At 48.5% G+C, this 19481-nt stretch overlaps 1 long non-coding RNA gene across 1 annotated transcript; it reads left to right on the plus strand.

Annotated features, from left to right (window-relative positions):
- Positions 1-15075: 15075 nt before the first annotated feature.
- Positions 15076-15683, plus strand: LOC145527347 (uncharacterized). Its single transcript, XR_014069700.1, has 2 exons — positions 15076-15272; positions 15386-15683. It is a non-coding gene; the product is annotated as an uncharacterized LOC145527347 (long non-coding RNA).
- The last annotated feature ends 3798 nt before the right edge of the window (positions 15684-19481 follow it).

Raw genomic sequence — 19481 nt, forward strand, 5'->3', positions numbered from 1 at the left:
TTTGAGCCCTCCAAGTGTCTCTGGCGGGCATGGGGTTTGATTCTAAATGTGATTTTGCCCCTCCTACCGTCTTACTGGGATGTCTCCTTTCCCTTTGGATGTGGGGTATCTTTTTTTGGTGGGATCCAACATTCTCCTGTTGATGGTTGTTTCGCAGAGAGTTGCAATTTTGGAGTTCTCGCAGGAGAGGATGACCACATGTCCTTCTACTCTGCCATCTTTCCCCTTATAAGTTATTACAAGATGTGAGTTTAGTTGCCTGTGTTATACAATAGGTCCTTGTTGATTATCTATTTTACCTTAATTTTTTAAAATGTTGATTTTACTTATTTCATTTATCTATTTTTGGCTGCACTGTCTTTGTTGCTGTGCGTGGGTTTTCTCTAGTTTCAGTGAGTGGGGGCTACTCTTCCTTGTGATGTGAGGGCTTCTCACTGCAGTGTCTTCTCTGGCTGTGGAGCACAGGCTCCGGGGTGTGTGGGCTTCTGTAGTTGCAACCCATGGGCTCGGCAGTTGTGGCTCCCAGGCTCTTGAGCACAGGCTCAATATTTGAATGAGAAGCCGTCATACTGCAACAAGGAGAAGCCCACACTCTCCTCAACTAGAGGAAAGTCCACGCAGCAGCAAAGACCCAGTACAGCCAAAAAATAGACAATAAATAAATAAATAAGATTATAAAATAACAACAGCAATAAACCCCCACAAAAATCAGAGCTGGTATCAGGTAGTCCGGTAATTAGGTCTGTTTGTCTCTGGTTCATTGCACTGCTGCTTTCTTTGGGAAATGCAAAAAGAAGGAAAACTACAAGGGGTGGTGTGTGGTAAAGGCAAGCTCCAGGGTGTAAGTAGCATGGGGTTAGAGGAGAATAGGTGCAGGATGCAGCTCAAGCAGAGTTAGGGGCAGGAAAGCAGACTTGGTTGCAGAGCACAGAGCAGGGGCAGGAAAGGGAAACCTGGGGGGGAGGGGCCTGTTAGCCCCCAGGATGAGATGGGGAGGCCATGGATGGACAGATGCACCTGGCCTGGAAGAGGGGTGCAGGCTGGAAATGTCACTGGAATCATCACAGGGAGGAAGGGGAAAGGCCAAGAGGGGGCAGGTGGCTTATAGCACCTACGTGCAGGTGATGGTGGTCCCGTTGGACACAACTCAGAGCCATAAGGAGTGGTGGTCAGGGGCTCAGCTTCATCCTCTTGTTCTTTGCTTATCTGTAACTTCCCAATCCTGCAGTGAGGAGCCTGGCCCCCACCATTTGCATTTGTCAGCTCTTTTCTCCTCTTCAGATTTCATGTACAGTGGGCTCAGAATTGCTAGCTACTGCACTCTGGAAAGATCTCTATAAAATGAAGCCCAGTGTTTATGTGCAGGCCATTTTGCCTTTTGTATATAGATTTCATTCATTTCCAAAGTCAACACATTTTGCCCCATCTCCTACAGTGAGATATCTTTTTTGTGCATTTCTAATGTGCTTAGGTTTTGTTGCATTGTGTATTCTGTCCTGTGACTCTCTTACACTCTAAATAACTGTACTTGAATAGATTGTTTGATCCCTTGGGCTATACAAATCGATGAGTGTAGACAAATGCATAGTGACAGGTGTCCATTCTAAAGTATCACGGGGAATACTTCAACCCCCTTCAGCAGATGATCTGCTTATTATCTATGTAGCTTTGCTTTTCCTAGAATGTCATAAATGAGGTCATACTGTGTGCTCTCTCTCCAGACTGTATTCTTTCACTGAGTGATATGCACGTGAGATTTAACCATGCTTTTCAAGGTTTGGTGGTTCATTCCTTACAACTGATAAGTAATACTCCATTGCATGTGTATGGGAGGAAAAACAATTTTCACTCTGCCCTTCTGTAACAAAAGATAAATTACCAGGAGAAAAAACAGAAGCATACCTCCTCTATGCTTCCCTGGTGGCTTAGTGGTAAAGAATCTGCCTGTAATATAGGAGACTTGGGTTTGACTCCTGTGTTGGGAATATCCCCTGGAGAAGGAAATGGCAACCCACTGCAGTATTCTTGCCTGGGGAATCCTATGGACAGAGGAGCCTGGCGGGCTACAGTCCGTGGGGTCGCAAAGAGGCGAACACGACTTAGTGACTAAAACAACAAATAGCTTCTGTATACAGGGGAGCTAACAAAGAAACCTGAGTCACTCACTGAAATGTCCAAAGTCATCACCTTAAATACCATCTTCAGCTAAAAACAGAAGACCCTGAAGAATATGAGAAGCCCATTATGGAAGGTAATTATACAAAACACAGTAAAGAAGGGTATGATTGTTTATAGATTTAAGTTGAGACCTCTCCATTGATAAGTTACTTGAGTTTCAATTATCCTTTTATTTCTGGTGCAAACAGGGACAACCCTTAAATGCAGAGATTTCTCTGTTGCAAATGTCCATCACAAAATGGCAATTGCTATATATTTTCCAGAGACTCCTCTTTTTTTTTTTCATGGAAGTGGACTTAAGCAATCCTCACAGCAGAGAGGCATATTTTGGGGTGGCATGTTCTACTTGCTTTGACATGGATATACCCCAATTTGATTATGCATTCATCTATTGAAGGATACCCTGATTACTTCAAGCTTTTAACTATTATGGATAGTGCTGCTGTGCCTAAGTTCATCTTTGTTTGCATTTGGGCATGGATTTTTCAAAGCAGTTTCCTAAGTACTGGAAGTATGATTGTTGGATCCCAAGGTGAGATTTGTTTAGCTTTGGAGAAAACTGCCCAACTGTGTTACAAGGTGGCTGTGCATGCATCCCACCAGCAGTGAGGGAGCGTTCCTGCTAGTCCTCAGCCTCCAGCAGTTGGTATTGTCATCTATTTAGAGTTTAGCAGTCCTAATATGTTAGTGTGATAGCTCGTGACTTTAATTTGTAATTCCCTAATGGTGTATGATGTTGAGCGTGTTTCTGTTTTGTACTATCTGTATAACTTTTTTGCCTAGGTGTCTGTTCCGATCTTTTTTATTTTTTTAAAAATTATTTTTTATTTTTTAACTTCACAATATTGTATTTGTTTTGCCATACATTGACATGAATCCACCATGGGTGTACATGTTTTCCCCTTCCAGAACCCCCCTCCCACCTCCCTCCCCATCCCATCCCTTCGGGTCATCCCGGTGCACCAGCCCTGAGGACCCTGTATCATGCATCAAACTTGGGCTGGCGATATACAGTTTCAAGTTAATTATTCCTTAACTATTTTGGAGAAGTTTTGGATATTGGCAATACTTCAGTTTGAATTTCCATAGTTTAATGGACCTGGCAGAACTGCCCTGAGGGGCGGAGTCTCCACTTAGCTGTGCCTGCGCGAGTGAGGGAGGCTTGATCTGCATTCTCATTGGCTGGCAGGGAGCGACGAGCCCGCTTCCCTGACCCACTCCCACCGCAAGCGAAATTCCCGCTCTGACTGAGCACCTGGCTGCCTGTGGAGGCTGACAGGAGTCTGGTTTCCTCAGGACTCATTGGGGTTTCAGCTTTGGGACGTTGTGGGGTTCAGTTCAGGCTGAAGGCAGTCTGGTCTCCTCAGGACTCACTGGTGTTTCAGCTTTGGGACGTTGTGGGATTCAGTTCAGGAAGACAGGGAGTCTGGTCTCTTCAAGACCTGCTCAGGTTTTGTCTTTGGGACATTGTGGGGTTCACTTCAGGCTAACAGGAGTTGGGTCTCCTCAGAACCCATTGGTGTTTCGGCTTTGGGACATTGTGGGGTTAATTCAGGCTAAATAGGTGTCTGGTCTCCTCAGGACCTGCTGGTGCTTCAACTTTGGGACTTTTTGGAGTTCAGTTCAGGGAGACAGGAGTCTGGTTTCCTCAGGACCCACTGGGGTTTCAGCTTTGGGACTTTGTGGGGTTCATTTCAGGCTGGAGGAAGTCTGGCCACTGAGGACCACTGGGGCTTCAGCTTTGGGACATTGTGGTGTTCAGTTCAAGCTGATGGGAGTCTGGTCTCCTCAGGGACCACTGGGGTTTCAGCTTTGATACACTTGGGGGTTCAATCCAGGGTGATGGGAGTCTGGCCCCTCAGGACCCATTATGGCTTTGGCTTTGGGACATTGTGGGGTTAGTTCAGGCTGATGGAAGTCTGGTCTCCTCAGGACCTACTGGTGCTTCAGCTCTGGGACTTTGTGGGGTTCAGTTCAGGGAGACAGGAGTCTGGCCACTGAGGACCCACTAGGGCTTCGGCTTTGGGATGTTGTGGGGTTCAGCTTAAGCTGACAGGAGTCTGGTCTTCTCTGGACCCATTGGGTTTTGAGCTTTGATACATTTTGGGGTTCAATCCAGGGTGATGGGAGTCTGGCCCCTCAGAACCCATTAGAGCTTTGGCTTTGGGACATTGTGGGCTTCAGTTCAGGCTGACAGGAGCCTGGTTTCCTCAGGACCTGAAGGGAGGTGGTGCTGCTGAAGGAAAGGGTGAGGAAAATTGGGAAGAAACTTTCTGTGTGTGGCTGTTGCTGAGTGTCTGTCTTCAGAGGACCCAGGACAGTTAGGGCTCGATGTGGAAAGCTGTGGGTTTTTAGTCAGTTTTTGTCTGTGGTATAGAATGGTGTCCAGTGTTGTTCCTTGGTGTGTGGTGTCCGTTTTTCCCAGCGTGGTTTATTGAGAGGAGTGTCCTTTCCTGGGTATATGTTCTTAGCTCCTTCCTTGTAAATTGATTACAATTTACAAGTCTTGGACTCTATTGCAATGTTTGATGCCATCTCTGATTTTCTGCCACGTGACTTACATGGTTGTACTGAAAAGTAATTTACTTTCTAGTAAAATTTCAAAAGTGTCAAGTTTAAATAGTGGTACAAAGTTTTCCATATTCACACTGAAAAATGCAATGTGTTTTACCCAAAACAGGGTCACTTTCCCAGGGAACCAGCCCATAACCCCAAAATGTGGGATAGTTATGGTGTCCACATTACAATCCTATCCATAGGACCACTTCAACTTGCATCAGCTGCCCAAACTTTGTGCAAATGTCTTTCTCCATTCTAAGGCAGTTTTCTTTTTCTGGGACCACCACTGGGGCTTTCCCTCATGTTAAAAACTTCCGTAGATTTAAAGTGACAAGATGACTGTGATCTGCGTGGCTTTTTCTGTGTGGCGTCTTTCACTGAGGATGTTTTCAGTGCTTTTCCATGTTGTAACCTGTATGATTTTTTCATTGGGATTACAAACATATAATATTTATCATTTGAGTCATTTTCAGTATGCACTTCTATAGCATTAACTGCACTCACGTTGTAAAAATATCCTCACCATTTATCTCCAAAATCTTTTCCTTTTCCCGAAGTGACACTGTGACCATTAAACACTCAGCACCCTCAATCCCTGGCTACCTTATTCTACTTGGAATCTGTCTTATATGGATATCTCATACTGGTGGAATCATAGAACACTTTTCCTTTTGTGTCGGCTTTGTTTCAACTTCACATAATGACTTGAAGGTTCATTCACATTAGAGCATGTGTGAGAGTTGTCTTGTTTGTAAAGGTTGAATCATGTTCCATTGTGTATCTACTACACTGTGCTTATCCATTCATCTGTGGAACGCTTGTGTTGCTTCCACCTTTTGGCTACTGTGAATAACGCTTCTGTGAATATGGGATACGATATCTGTTTCAGTTCTTGGTTTTAAATATGTTGGGTGTATTCCCTGGACCGGAATTGATGGATTCTATGTTAACTCTGTGTTTCTTTTTGAGGAGCCCCCTACTGTTTTCTGCAGCTGTGGCTCTATTTTACTATATTCCTTTATATGGCATCTTATGGATGTATCTACCTTATTTTGCCTATTCATTCACCTGTTGGTGGACATTTTCATTGTTTTTACCTTGGGCTGTTGAGAACAGTGCTGCTATGAATATTGGTGTACAACTTTATATTTGAACACCTGTTTTAAATTCTTTGTATGTATGTCTAGGAGTGGAGCTTCCAAAACATATGATAATTATATTTCTATATTTTTGAGAAAATGCTGAAGTTTTATACGCATCGATTGCACCATTTTACATCTCCACAAGTAAAGTTGGAGTTCCACTTTCTGTACATTTTTGCCACCTTTGTTATTTGTCTTTATTGTCGGTTTTCCCCATGTCCGTCCTGTGCGCCGTATGACGGAGGAAGTCATGATGTGGGACCCACACTTGAGGAGGGGAGTTAGCCTCACACGCTTGATGGACGCTGAGCGTCTGCATCAGTTGTTAGAATCTCTCTGCACAGAGATATTTATTCAACACTACTCATAAAACCTATGTAACTTTTTTTTTAAACCAGTTTGGACACATGAAAATTATTTTAAACGTTTGGTTATAATCTAGCATTACGTTATTAGACTGCTTAGTTTATTCTTGCTTTGGCTATTAAGAGCTTTTTCCATGCTCTCCTGTTTTTATTTTACATAATTCAGCTTTCATGGGGTTTTTTGGTGCTTCTTTCTCATATTTTAAGATGATCTTGCTTTACATATTTACTGTCTCAGTCCTAGTATCAGCCACGTATGTAAAGAATCCTTATTCCTTTTTATTAGAGAATGGTAATAAAAACTTGTATGTGGGAACTTACTATTCTCAGCAGACAATGCATGAAAATACATATGCATGTATCCCAGACTATGCATACACACAGTTATGAAGATTTTCACAGGGAGCTATGTGTTTCTGTATTAGGCTAAAGATAGTTTATAATTATGTCTCCCACCTGACCTGTTATGACACAGGTATTGTAACCTTCTCCCTTTGTCCACCTGTAACTTCCCACTCCAGGGGTAAGAAACCTGGCTTCCACTACTTGTCATTTATCAAATCCAGTGCTTTTTCCATTCGATGACTGATACAGTAGTTCCAGTCCTGTTAGCTACACGCTCCCATAGGAAAGAACTTAGAGAGTCCATTGTTTGTGCATGGTACATTTTGCCTGTGGCCTGCAGATTCCATTCGTTTCCGCAATGAACTTAGGTCAGCTCATTTTGTCCTACCACTAAGAGTGGGTGTTTTCTTTTTCTTCTTTTTAAAAAAAATCTCTTGGCTGTGCTATATGGCATGTGGGATTTTAGGTCCCTGACCAGGAATTGAACCCACCTTTCCTGCATTGGCAACGTGGAGTCTTAACCACTGGACCACCAGGGAAGTCCTGAAGTTTTTCATACATTTCTCAATAAGTTAGATTCTTTGTTAAATTCTGCATTCCAGTCTTTGACACTCCCATACCATAAATAAATAAATTTGAATAGGTAATAATTTACTTGTTGGATTCTAAAAACAAAAATATATGTGCTTAGACAAATGCATAGTGGCAGGTATTCATCACTACAATACCATATGAAATATTTCAACCACATATTCCATAAATTGTTTATCATGTCTGTTTTGCCTTTTCTAGAATGTCTTATAAATTTGTACAGTGTGTAGCACTTGAGGCTGGGTTTCTTAGTAAAGTAAATGTTAGATTCATGCTTTTTTAAATAAATGGGTTGGTAGTTCATTCCTTTGTACTCTGAATACTATTGTATCGCATTAGATGAGAGGAAAGATCATTTTCCCTCTGCCCTTCGATGTTCTTCATTGAGATCCTCATAACGAAGGGGAGATGAACTGGAGAAAAACAATTGGAGGTTTAATATATGCCATGCATTCGTGTATACTTGAAAGATACCTGGAAAACTGAGTCACTTCCTGAAATGGTGCAAGTTAAGTTCAGTTCAATCACTCAGTTGTGACCAGCTGTTTACAATCCCATGGACTTCAGCACACCAGGCTTCCCTGTCCATCACCAACTCCCAGAGCTGGCTCAAACTAATGTCCATCGAGTCTGTGATGCCATCCAACCATCTCATCCTCTGTCGTCCCCTTTTCCTGCCTTCAATCTTTCCCAGCATCAGGGTTTTTTCAAATGAGACAGTTCTTCACATCAGGTGGCTAATGTGTTGGAGTTTCAGCTTTAGCATCTGTCCTTCCGATGAATACTCAGGACTGATCTCCTTTAGGATGGACTGGTTGGATCTCCTTGCAGTCCAAGGGACTCTCAAGAGTCTTCTCCAACACCACAGTTCAAAAGAATCAATTCTTCAGTTCTCAGCTGTCTTTATGGTCCAACTCTCACATCCACACATGACTACTGGAAAAACCATAGCTTTGACTAGACGGACCTTTGTTGGCAAAGTAACATCTCTGCTTTTTCATATTCTGTCTAGGTTGGTCATAACTTTTCTTCCAAGGAGCAAGCGTCTTTGAATTTCACGGCTGCAGTCACCATGTGCAGTGATTTTGGAGCCCAAGAAAATAAAGTCTCTCACTGTTTCCATTATTTCCCCATCTATTTGCCATGAAGTGATGGGACCAGATGTCATGATCTTAGTTTTTTGAATGTTGACTTTTAAGCCTACTTTTTCACTCTCCTCTCTCACTTTTATCAAGAGGCTCTTCAGTTCCTCTTCACTTTCTGCCATAAGTGTGGTGTCATCTGTGTATCTGAGGTTATTGATGTTTCTCCCAGCAATCTTGATTCCAGCTTGTCTTTCATCCAGCCCAGCATTTCACACGATCTACTCTGCATATAAGTTAAATAAACAGGGTAGCAGTATACAGTCTTGACGTACTCCTTTCCCAGTTTGGAACCAGTCCCTTGTTCCTTGTCCGATTCTAACTGTTGCTTCTTGACCTCCATACAGATTTCTCAGGAGGCAGGTCAGGTGGTCTGGTATTCACATCTGTTTAAGAATTTTCCACAGTTTGTTGTGATCTGCACACTCAAAGGCTTTGGTGTAGCCAAAGCAGAAGTAGATGTTTTTCTGGAACTCTCTTGCTTTTTTGATGATCCAACAGATGTTGGCAATTTGATCTCTGGTTCCTCTACCTTTTCCAAATTCTGCTTGAACATGTGGACATACGTGGTTCACGTACTGTTGAAGCCTGGCTTAGAGAATTCTGAGCATTACTTTGCTAGCATGTGAGATGAGTGCAATTGTGATAGAATTCCAGTTGAGCTATTTCAAGTCCTAAAAGATGATGCTGTGAAAGTGCTGTACTCAATATGTCAGCAAATTTGGAAAACTCAGCAGTGGCCACAGGACTGGAAGAGGTCAGTTTTCATTCCAATCCCAAAGAAAGGCAATGCCAAAGAATGCTCTAACTACTGCAGAGTTGGACACGACTGAGCGACTGAACTGAACTGAACTGAATTTGAACATTCTTTGACATTTCCTAGTCCTGTTGTCACTGCTGACCTGAATGTCTAGTGGTTTTCCCTACTTGCTTAAATTTAAGTCTGAATTTGGCAATAAGGAGTTTATGATCTGAGCCACAGTCTTATGACTCAGTTTATGATCTGAGCTCCCATTCTTGTGTTTCCTGACTGTATAGAGCTTCTCCATCTTTGGCTGCAAAGGATATAATCAATCGGATATTGACCGTAGAGTCTTCTCTTGTGTTGTTGGAAGAGGGTGTTTGCTATGACCAGTGTGTTCTCTTGGCAAAACTCTGTCGGTAGGGCAAAGGATAACAGGAAGAGCATCAGGGACTCAGATTCAGCAACAAGACATTAGTTAGGGCCAGCAACAGGGCCTTAATTAGGGACAGTGTTAGGACCTCAGAGATAACTTCATGGCCTGAGTAAGAGATAGTTCAGGCTGTTAGTTAGCTGCACTTCAGTGACTTTCTTAGGGACATAGTCAGGGCCTTAGTAATAAGATCAGGGTGTTATTTTGTGACAGCTTAGGCTATAAGGGGCAGTATCATGGCCTCAATTAGGGGCAGTGACAGGCTTAGGGCCATCATAAAGTATAGTTCAGGCCTTAGCTAGGGACAGTGTCTGGGACTTAGCTAAAGACAGTTTCAAGGCTTCAGTTAGAGATAACTTGAGGGCCTTAAAGAAGTTCAGGCTGTTACTTAGCAGCATCTCAGGACCTTAATAGGGCTAGCGTCAGGTTCATAGTTGTGACCAGTGTCAGGGTGTTAGTTAGGGACAGCATCAGAGACCTACTTCAGTACATATTCAAGGCCTTAGTTATGGACAGGATCATGGCAAAAGTAGGGATATTGAGGGCTATTAGGGACACCATCAGGGCATTAGGATGAGTCTCAGGGTGTTATTTAGAGGCAAAATGAGGATGTTAGTTAGGGAAAGAGTCAGAAAATTGGTTACAGACAGTACCAGCCCCTCAGGTAGAGACTTCTTCAAGGCCTTAGTGCCTTGAAGTGAGGGAGAGCATCAGGGGTGCAACTTCAGTGCCTGAGAGAGGGAGTGCATCAGGCCATCACCTAAATACAGCGTTAAGGGCTTAATTAGGGAGCATGTCAGGGCCTCAGAGAAAACTTGAAGACCTTAGTAAAAGACACTTTAGACCATTTGTCCCAGGGATATTGTCAGGGTGTTCGTTACAACCAGCATCAGGGCCTTAGTTAGGGAGAGAGTTAAGAGGACAGTTTGGGAAAGCTCAGGCCATCATGGACAGCTGAGGGCCATAGTTAGTGTAGGGTCAGGGCCTGGTAGTGAAATCGAGTGGACCCTGAGGGGCTCCTGGGCCCAGAAGCCTTTCCCATGTTCCCTGTTTCTTTGTCGGGAATAGACTCCCAGCTCCATGACCTACCCTGAGCTCCAAAGGGCAGATTGGAAGAGGTGCTAATCAGGGAAGGGAGGGAATGCAGAGAGAAGGAAAGAGCACTCAAAAAAGAGTATTTTGTCTTGAGTCAGGGTCCTGTTTCTGTCAAAAGTTCAGTTCAGTTCAGTCACGCAGTCTTGTCCAACTCTTTGCAACCCCATGAATCGCAGCACGCCAGGCCTCCCTGTCCATCACCAACTCCTGGAGTTTACCGAAACCCATACCCATTGAGTCGGTGATGCCATCCAACCCTCTCATCCTCTGTCATCCCCTTCTCCTCCTGCCCCCAATCCTTCCCAGCATTAGGGTCTTTTCCAATGAGTCAACTCTTTGCACGAGGTTGCCAAAGTATTGGAGTTTCAGCTTCAACAACAGTCCTTGCAATGAACACCCAGGAGTGATCTCCTTGAGGATGGACTGGTTGGATCTCCTTGCAGTCCAAGGGACTCTCAAGAGTCTTCTCCAACACCACACTTCAAAAGCATCAATTCTTCAGCACTCAGCTTTCTTCACCGTCCAACTCTCACATCCATACACGACCACTGGAAAAACCATAGCCTTGACTATACGGACCTTTGTTGGCAAAGTAATGTCTCTGCTTTGAAATATGCTATCTAGGTTGGTCATAACCTTCCTTCCAAGGAGTAAGCGTCTTTTAATTTCATGGCTGCAAACACCATCAGCAGTGACTTTGGAGCCCAAAAAAATAAAGTCTGACACTGTTTCCACTGTTTCCCCATCTATTTCCCATGAAATGATGGGACCAGATGTCATGATCTTAGTTTTCTGAACGTTGAGCTTTAAACCAACTTTTTCACTCTCCTTTTTTCACTTTCATCAAGAGGCTCTTTAGTTCTTCTTCACTTTCTGCCATAAAGGGTGGTGTCATCTGCATATCTGAGGTTGTTGATATTTCTCCCAGCAATCTTGATTCCAGCTTGTGTTTCTTCCAGCCCAGCATTTCTCATGATGTACTCTGCATATAAGTTAAATAAGCAGGGTGACAATATACAGCCTTGATGTACTCCTTTTCCTATTTGGAACCAGTCTGTTGTTCCATGTCCAGTTCTAACTGTTGCTTCCTGGCCTGCATACAGGTTTCTCAAGAGACAGGTCAGATGGTCTGGTATTCCCATCTCTTTCAGAATTTTCCACAGTTTATTGTGATCCACACCGTCAAAGGCTTTGGCATAGTCAATAAAGCAGAAATAGACGTTTTTCTGGAACTCTCTTGCTTTTTCGATGATCCAGCAGATGTTGGCAATTTGATCTCTGGTTCCTCTGCCTTTTCTAAAACCAGCTTGAACATCTGTCAAAAGGGATACACATAAAAATATCTCTAAACTTTTTACCCAGCTAAACATCCTCTCCAGCAAAATGGAAAATTGTAGCATTCTTTATTCCAGAGAAGCTTACTAAGAGACCACCTGAGGTCAGATGAAGGGAGTTCAGGCCCTGTACACATCCTAATCCTTACAACTCTGCCCTTTAACCATTGCTATAAAGTGAAAGTCACTCAGTCTGACTGTTTGTGATCCCATGGACTATACAGTCCATGGAATTCTCCAGACCAGAATACAGGAGTAGGTAGCCATTCCCTTCTTCAGGGCATCTTCCCAACCCAGAGATCAAACCCAGGTCTCCCGCATTGCAGGTGGATTCTGTAGCAGCCGAGCCATCAGGGAAGCCCAAGAATACTAAAGGGGGTAGCCTATCCCTTTTCCAGGGAGCCTTCCCAACCCAAGAATTGAACCAGGGTCTCCTGCATTACACGCAGATTACTTACCAGCTGAGCTACCAGGGAAGCCCATATCTATAAAACTCCTAATTAAATCCTCCTGCCTTGGAGCAGTTTTTGAGGGCATGAGTTTTCTGTGGCCCTCTTTGCTAGCAAAGCAGTATAGCTTGCTTTTCTACTTCACATGAAACTCTATCTCTGAGATTTGGTTTAGCACTGGTGTACAGAGGTGGCGTTTTGGGATCAGACTTGGTGCTCATTGTTGGGCTGACTTGGGGATGGCCCCTGTGGGTCCTCTGATTTTATCAGATGCTCCAAGATTTTCTCCATGCCAGCCTCTTTCAAGAGAGTGGAAGGTTGGAGAATTCCATTAGAGGGCAGATCACCTGGCATTCTTGCCTGGAAAGGCTGAGACCGTCATACCCCATCTGGCAATTGGAACTCCAGGGCAGGAGCAGAGAAGAGGGACTGCCCTAGCCGCTGCCAAGACCAACTCTGTCTTGAGGACGATCCTCTGTTCATCCTGTCTGGACTGTTCCAAATGTCCCACCCCAAGGAATTAATCTGGGAAACCAGGAAAGTAGCACTTGCGGTGTTTCTAGAACTTAGACTGTGTGATAACTCACTAGCATGCACTCTGTGGTTCTGTAGACTTAGGATAATCTTGGTTCCCATTTTGGTGGTTGTTCATTCCAGGAAATCTCATTTGGAAGGTGCTTCTGAATTCCTTTGCTTTGAAGTGATCTGTATTTGTGTTTGAAATAACTTCACTCTGTTTATGTAGGTATTGTATGGCATATTTTAACAGTTCTTTTAGAGTCAGACCCAAGTGAGGACCAGAGAGAGTTGACAGTGTAGTCAGCTCCATAGTAACAGCATAGCGAGGACCAGAGTCAGGTCGTAGTGAGGTCCAGAGACGTGAAATAGTGAGGACCTATGTCAGGATGTAGTGAGGACCAGCAGTTGGCCAATGAGAGGACCATTGGCAGGCGACGAGAGGGGACCAGCGGCGGGCCGTCGAGAGGACCTGGCGACCCGATTCTGGCCGATGAGAGGACCTGGGGGGGACCCACGGAGAGAACCTGGGCGGCGGGGGGGTGATCCGCGGAGAAGACCCTGAGGGGAGCAGTCAAGCGGACCTGGGGTGGGGAGTCGTAAGTGGACGAGTGGTGGCGTACGGGGTCTGTGGAGAGGACCTGAAAAGGGCAGTCAAAGGGCATAGAGAAAGGAAAGAAGTCAGGGCCGGTCACAGGCAGCGTCAGGTCCTAGAGAGGAAGGACGTCAGGGATCAGTGAGAGGCGGCGGCCGGTCCTAGAGAGGAAAGACGTCAGGGATCAGATCAGTGAGAGGCGGCGTTCGGTCCAAGAGAGAAGAGACGTTAGGGATCAGTGAGAGGCAGCGACCGTCCTAGAGAGGAAGCACGTCAGGGATCAGCGAGAGGCGGCGTCCGTCCTAGAGAGGAAGGACGTCAGGGATCAGCGAGAGGCGGCGTCTGGTCCTAGAGAGGAAGGACGTCAGGGATCAGTGAGAGGCGGCGTCAGGTCCTAGAGAGGAAAGACGTCACAGAGCCGTGAGAAGTGGCGTCACGTCCTAGAGAGGAGAGACGTCAGGGATCAGCGAGAGGCGGCGTCCGTCCTAGAGAGGAAGGACGCCAGAGATCAGCGAGAGGCGGCGTCCGGTCCTAGAGAGGAAGGACGTCAGGGATCAGCGAGAGGCGGCGTCCGGTCCTAGAGAGAAGGACCGCAGGGATCAGTGAGAGGCGGCGTCCGGTCCTAGAGAGGAAGGACGTCAGGGATCAGCGAGAGGCGGCGTCCGGTCCTAGAGAGGAAGGACGTCAGGGATCAGCGAGAGGCGGCGTCCAGTCCTAGAGAGGAAAGACGTCACGGAGCCGTGAGAAGTGGCGTCACGTCCTAAAGGGGAGCGACGTCAGGGATCAGCGAGAGGCGGCGTCCGGTCCTAGAGAGGAAGGACGTCAGGGAATCAGCGAGAGGCGGCGTCCGTCCTAGAGAGGAAGGACGCCAGAGATCAGCGAGAGGCGGCGTCCGGTCCTAGAGAGGAAGGACGTCAGGGATCAGCGAGAGGCGGCGTCCGGTCTTAGAGAGGAAGGACGTCAGCGATCAGCGAGAGGCGGCGGCCGGTCCTAGAGAGGAAGGACGTCAGGGATCAGTGAGAGGCGGTGTTCAGTCCTAGAGAGGAAAGACGTCAGGAATGAGTGAGAGGCGGCGTCCGGTCCTAGAGAGGAAGGACGTCAGGAATGAGTGAGAGGCGGCGTCCGGTCCTAGAGAGGAAAGACGTCAGGAATGAGTGAGAGGCGGCGTCACGTCCTAAAGGGGAGCGACGTCAGGGATCAGCGAGAGGCGGCGTCCGGTCCTAGAGAGGAAGGACGTCAGGGATCAGCGAGAGGCGGCGTCCGGTCCTAGAGAGGAAGGACGTCAGGGATCAGCGAGAGGCGGCGTCCGGTCCTAGAGAGGAAGGACGTCAGGGATCAGCGAGAGGCGGCGTCCGGTCCTAGAGAGGAAAGACGTCACGGAGCCGTGAGAAGTGGCGTCACGTCCTAGAGAGGAGAGACGTCAGGGATCAGCGAGAGGCGGCGTCCGTCCTAGAGAGGAAGGACGCCAGGGATCAGCGAGAGGCGGCGTCCCGTCCTAGAGAGGAAGGACGTCAGGGATCGGTGAGAGGTGGCGTCCGGACCTAGAGAGGAAAGACGTCAGATATCAGTGAGAGGCGGCGTCCGGTCCTAGAGAGGACGACCGCAGGGATCGGTGAGAGGTGGCGTCTGGTCCTAGAGATGAAGGACGTCAGGGATCAGGGAGAGGCGGTGTCCAGTCCTAGAGAGGAAGGACGTCAGGGATCAGTGAGAGGCGGTGTCCGGTCCTAGAGTGGAAAGACATCACGCAGCCGTGAGAGGCGGTGTCAAAGTCCTAGAGAAGATTAGGGTTAGAGGGTTAGGGTTTAGGGTTAGAGGTTGGGTTACGGTTTGGGGTTAGGGTTAGGGTTCAGTATCCACCTTGAGGCCAGGGTGCAGTCTCACGGTGTCGTCTCCCCGCAGCGGGGCAGGAGGCTAGTGTGCCAGTCCCAGCCACCTGCCCTGAAGACCAAGGAGCAGTCCAAGCACGAGCTGATGGACAAGGACAAGGAGGAGCAGCTGTTTTTCTTCACATAGCGCGCGGGGCTCCTGCTGGCTGAACAGAAGCAGAGACGGAGGCGTGCGGAGCAGAGGCGGAGCCTGCACACCAGCACTGGCCCCCTGCCCTTCGCCCCTCGCCCCTCGCCCCTCGCCCCTCGCCTTTCGTCCCCCGTGTTTTGCCTTGAGACTCACCTTAAATAAAAGCTGTGTTGCTCAGGTACCTCCAGGCCTGTCTCGGGAGGCAGGCACGGTAACAAAATGTCTGTCTCCCCTCATTTGTCACTTAAACCAGCAAATGATAAGGGATAGAGGAAGAGATGGTTGGGTGGCATCACCGACTGAATGGACATGAGTTTTAGCAAACTCCGAGAGATAGTGAAAGACAGGGAAGCCTGGTGTGCTGCAGTCCATGGGGTCGCAGAGAGTCAGACGTGACTTAGTGACTGAACAATAATGATAAGGGATGATGAGCCCATTTGGATTTCCTGTCAGTCAGTTGCTGAGACAGACGTCCTGCAGTGACAGGGGTAAGATCAATTGCAGTTCTGCACAAGGTGAGATGGGAGATCAACTGCATGTTAACCTGAGGCGACAGGTAAAAACTCCAGTGTAAACCGAGGTGATGTGTGTGATTCAGCCTAGATCCACCCTGGGATCTTCTTCAGCTCCACCCAACACTGATGGGTTGTAGGATGACTCCTAGCTGCCAAGGAACTCAAGTGTGGGAACAAGCACTGTTACACTTGAGGTGAGATGTAGGCTCAGACTCAGGCTCTCTGAGGCTAATGGTGAAGTTCATCCATTTTTTTCTACCCAAGGGATGTAGAGGATCATCTCTAGATGGAACTGAGTGGAGGTATGGGGTCAGCTCAACACACAGGGTGAGGTGTGGGGTCAGCCCAAATCCACCACAGGGTGAGGCGTGGGGTCCACCCAACTCCACTGTGGGCTGAGGTTTGGGGTCAGGCCCAACTAGACAGGGGGGTGAGGTGTGGTGTCCGCCCCAGCTCCACTGTGGGGTTTGGAGTCGGTTCACCCCGAACTCCACTTGGGGTGAGGTGTGGGGTCAGCCCCCAAATCCAGGGAGGTGAGGTGTGGGTCACTGCCAGCTCCACCATGGGTTTAGGTGTGGGGTCAGCCCCCAACTACACATGGGGTGATGTGTTGGGTCAGCCCCAGCTGCACCATGAGGTTTGGAGTGGGTTCACCCCCAACTACACTTGGGGTGAGAAGTGGGTTCAGCCCCAGTTCCACAGTGGGGTGAAGTGTGGGCCAAGTCTCAGCTCCACAGTGGGGTGAGATGTGGGATCAGCCCCAGGTCCACCTTGAGGTGAGATGTGGGGTCAGATCCAACTCCACCTGGGGTGAGTTGTGGGTCAGCACTAGCTCCATAGTTGGGTGAGGTATGTCGTCAGCCCTAACACATATGGGATGAGGGGTGGGTTCAGGCCCATTTCCACTGTGGTGTGAGCTGTGGGATCAGCCCCAACTCCACTTGGGGTGAAGTGTGAGTCAGCCCCAGCTCGATCGTGGGGTGTGTTGTGGGGTAAGCCCCATCTCCACCGTGGGGTGAGGTGTGGTGTGAGCCCTAGCTCCAACTTGGGGTGATTGTGTGGTCAGCCCCTGGTCCACCAAGGCATGAGGTGTGTAGTCAGCCTCACTCCACCATAGGGTGTGATGTGCCGTAAACACCATCTCCACCATGTGGTGAGGTGTAGGGTCAGCCCTAGCTCCCCTGTCCGGTGAAGTGTGTGGTCAGCCACAGGTCCACCGTGGGGTGAGGTCTGGGGTCATTCCTCAACTCCGTGGGATGAGGTGTCATCATCCCCAAATCCACTGTGGGGTGAAGTGTCGTGTCACCCCCAAATCAACTGTTGGGTGAGTTGTTGTGTCAGCTCTGAGTTCACCATGGGTGAGCTGTGGGTGCAGCCCCCATTCAGCCGTGGAGTGATGTGATGAGTCAGCCCTGGGTCCACCGTGGGGTGAGATGTGGTGTCCGCTACAACTCCACCATGGGGTGAAGTGTATAGTCAGCCACAACTCTACCTTAGGGTGTTGTTTGGGGCAAGCCCCAGCTCAACCGTGGGGTGAGGTGTGTGGTCAGCCCCTGGTCCACCGTGGGGTGAGGTCTGTGGTTTACCCACTACTCCTCTGTGGGGTGAGTTGTAGGGTCAGTCCCCAACTCCTCAGTGGGATGAGGTGTCGTGTCAGTCCCCAATTGACTGTGGGGTGAGTTGTTGGATCAGCTCCGGGTCCACCGTGTGTGAGTTGTGTGTTCATCCCCACCGTGGAATGAGGTGTGGAGTCAGCCCCAGCTCCACTATGGCGTGAGGTGTCGGGTCAGTCCCCTACTCCTCCATGGGGTTAGGTTTCAGGTCAGTCCCAATGCCACTGTGGGGTGAAGTGTGGGGTTGGCCCCCAACTCCTCCATGGGGTGAGGTATGGTGTCACCTCAACTCCACCATGGGATGAGGTATGTGGTCAGCCACAACTCCACTGAAGCATGTGGTGTGGGGCAAGCTCCAGCTCCACCATGGTGTGAGGTCTGTGGTAGGGCCTTGTTCCACTGTGGAGTGAGGTGTGTGGTCAACCCCACTGTGGTGGGTGTTGTGGGCTCAGACCCAACTCCACTGTGGGGTGAGGTATGGGGTCAGCATGAACTCCACCGTGGGGTGAGGTGTGGTGTTGGCCCAAACTCCACCATGGGATGAGTTGCTGGGTCAGATAGAGGTCCTCTGTGGGCTGAGGTGTGGGGTCAGCCCTGGATCCACTGTGGGTGGGGTGTTGGTTCAGCCCCAACTCCACCTTCGAGTGAGTTGTGGGGTCAGCCACAACTAACCATAGTGTGAGATGTGGGGCTAGCCTCAGGTCCTCTGTGGGGTGAGGTATGAGTTTGGACCCAGCTCCGCCATGGGGTGAGGTTTGTGGTAAGCTCCATCTCCACTGTGGGATGAGGTGTCATGTCAGCCCTAGCTCCTCCATGGGTGAAGAGTAGGGTCAGCCCTATCTCCACCATGGGCTGATGTGTAGGGCCATTCCACAACTCCTCCATGGGGTGAGTTTGGGGTCAGTCTTAACTCCACCATGGGGTGAGGTGTGGGATCAGCCCCAACTCAACTGTGGGGTGAGGTTTGCATTTAGGCCTGTCTGAATCGTGGGATGAGGTGTGTGGTCAGCCCCTACTCCACCGTGGGGTGAGGTCTGGGGTCAGCCTCAGGTCCTCTGTGGCATGAGGTGTGTGGTCAGCCTGAACTCCACCATTGGGTGAGGTGTGAGGTCTGCCTCAGCTCCTCTGTGGCGTGAGCTGTGGGGTCAGTCCCCAACTTCACCATGGGGTAAGCTGCGATGTCAGTCCGAATTCCAGCATGGAGTGAGGTGTGGGGTCCACGCCTAACTCCAATGAGGGGTGAGGTGTGTGGCCATCCACTGCTCCACTGTAGGGTGAAGTGTGTGGACACCCCCAGGTCCTCCATGGGTGAGGTTTGAGTTCCATCCCCAACTCCTCCGTTGGGTGATGTGTGTGGTCAGTTGGCAACTCCACCTTGGAGTGAGGTGTGCGGTCAGTTCCCACCTCCTCTGTAGAATGAGTTGTGGGGTCAGTTCCTAACTCCTCGATGGGGTGAAATGTTCTGTCAGCACCAACTCCATCGTGGGGTGTGATGTGTGGTCAATCCGAGTTCCACCTTGGGGTGGGGTATGGAGTCAGCGCCAGCTCCACTGTGGGGTGAGTTGTAAGGTCAAACCACAGGTTCACAGTTTGGTGAGGTGTGGGTTCAGTCCCCATCACCACCATGGGTTGAGGTGTGGATTCAGCACTAACCTCACTGAGGGGTGAGGTGTGGGTTCACCACCAAGTCCACCATGGGGTGAGGTGCGGGGTCAACCCACAAGAGTACAGTGGGATGAGGTGTGGGGTCAGCACCAGGTCCAACGTTGGGTGAGGATGGTGTCTGCCCACAATTCCTCCGTGGGGTGAGTTGTGGTGTCAGCCCCAACTCCACCGTGGGGTGAGGTGTTG

This window comes from Giraffa tippelskirchi, chromosome 11 (assembly GCF_054371585.1).
Source record: "Giraffa tippelskirchi isolate mGirTip1 chromosome 11, T2T-mGirTip1v1.2.pri, whole genome shotgun sequence".
NCBI classification, from domain to species: domain Eukaryota; kingdom Metazoa; phylum Chordata; class Mammalia; order Artiodactyla; family Giraffidae; genus Giraffa; species Giraffa tippelskirchi.